Here is a 2118-nt window from a genome sequence, read left to right on the forward strand (position 1 = left end):
ACTTAGGATGGAGCTGGCAGGGCCCTTTCAATGCTTTGGCATAGTCGTCTTCATAGTTACGACGTCCGCCACCCTTTTTAACGGTGTTGACCTCACCGTCGTCTTCCCGAGCACGCTTGCTCCTGTAATCGTCACGACGGTTACGCCGCTGATTACATTGGTCGCGGGAGTCATTGCACTGGTTGCGGCGGTCAAAATTGTCGTTCCGACCACGGTTGCCGTGGTAGTCGTCGCGGTGTGGGGGTGGTCGGAGCGTGGAACCCTTGCTGCTTCTTCAATAATTATCTTCTTAGCGTCGTCGGTGTTCGCATATTTCTTAGCGGTGGCCAGGAGCGCTGTGACCGATTCAGGTCTCTTGTGGAGGAGCTTGTCCCTTAGGGCATCGTGGAAGCAAAGGCCAGTGATGAAAGCCTCGATTGCCTCATTGTCAGAGATTGATGGGACCTTGATGCGCATCTCCGAGAAACGCCGGATGTACTCGCGCAATGGCTCATCTTTTTGATCTCGAATCCATTGCAGATCGTATTTGTTGCCTAGTTGTTCATAAGTAGCAATGGAGTTGTTGATGAAGGCTTGCTTGAGCTCCTACCAAGAGTCGAAGTAGTTCGCCGGCAAGCTGACCAGCCATTGGTGACCCGCATGGCCAACAGCGACTGGGAAATAGTTAGACATGACGTGCTCGTCAGCCATGGCTGATCTGCACGCAGTCTCGTAGAGCATGACCCATAATTCAGGGTTTTCCTTGCCGTTGTACTTCTGAAGTTTCTCGAGCTTGAAATTCTTGGGCCATATGACTTGGCGAAGGTGTGGAGTAAACTGCTTTAAACTCGGCGGGCCATGGGCAGTGTCATATTCCATACGGCGATAACTTTTGTGGGATGCTCGATCGTCGGCTCTCTGGTTGATGCGAGCACGTAGATTGCGTCCACCGAGGTAATGGTGGAGATCGTTATTGCCATCGCGGCGATCTCGATTGCCATCTAGATTAGCCCTGTGACCGTGGTTATCGTGGCGATTGTTGCGGTTGTCCCAGCAGTTATCATCCCGGACATCACGGCGGTTGTTGTCCCAATGGCGGTTGTCATCCTAGCCACCATCATGGCCACCGTTTCCACCTTGACGGTTGTCTGATGGGTCGTTGTTGCGCGAGCCACGTTGGTTGAGTGGCTGTGAGTGACTTGGGTGCTAGCGGCTGTGGCTTGACTCGACTGAGATGGATGGAGCCCGAGCTTGGTTTACAATCTCCATAGTCTGGGCCATAGCAGCCGTTAGATAGGCTTGTATTTCATCGCGAACTGCTTGGGTTTCCGGGGTGTTGGGTAGCCGTTGCATTATCGCCATGGTGATGGCTACGTTGGCACTTGGAGTCCTAAAGACCTATTTGTCCCCCACCCTGTCGAAAGCATCGTTGAGGTCACATGGCTGGACCCTTATGTGTCGTGCCTCCTAGTCTGCTTCGGCTTCGATTTGTCGGTGATTAAACCGGTCAATATTGTGTGCTTCGCGTGCAGTCCTTTCTTGTTCTGTTTCGCCAACTGCTGGCGGTTCATTATTGCTGACAACATGGATCAAATCCCCTCGTCTTGGCGGGAAAGACAGGAATTGTGAGAACCCCGGGGCGTGGTCTGGGATATCCAGATCGTACTTGTCGCCTTCATCTTCATGATGCTGAAGCTCAGTGTGGACAGATGCATTAGATGCGGTGCCAGACGAGGAGCTAGAGTCGCCCTCTTAGACTGTGTGGATGGATCCTTCTTGATAATCTTCAATCCGGATTATGTTGATGAAGTTGCGTGGCTTTGGCCGAGGTCGGTGCATAAAACATAGATCCAAGTGGCATTGTAGGTTGTAGGCATAGCTAGAGACAGTGTTTCGTAGGCCGTAGGGATGGACCTGGTGGTTCTCCATCGAGGCTTCGTACTCGAAGAGCTAGAGACCCGTCGCGAAGGCTGGCTGGTGACGAGTAGAGCGCCCTTTAGGAGTAGATGTGACCACGAGATCTGTACCAAGTCGTGCAGGATGACTGGTCCGAGCTGGTCGGGTAGATCTGTTGTGGGGAGCGGTTATCTGCTCATTAGGTTGACTTTGAATCGTACTTACCCGAGCTAGGGTTTCAGC

Source organism: Miscanthus floridulus, chromosome 19, assembly GCF_019320115.1.
Source record: "Miscanthus floridulus cultivar M001 chromosome 19, ASM1932011v1, whole genome shotgun sequence".
In the NCBI taxonomy this organism is placed as follows: domain Eukaryota; kingdom Viridiplantae; phylum Streptophyta; class Magnoliopsida; order Poales; family Poaceae; genus Miscanthus; species Miscanthus floridulus.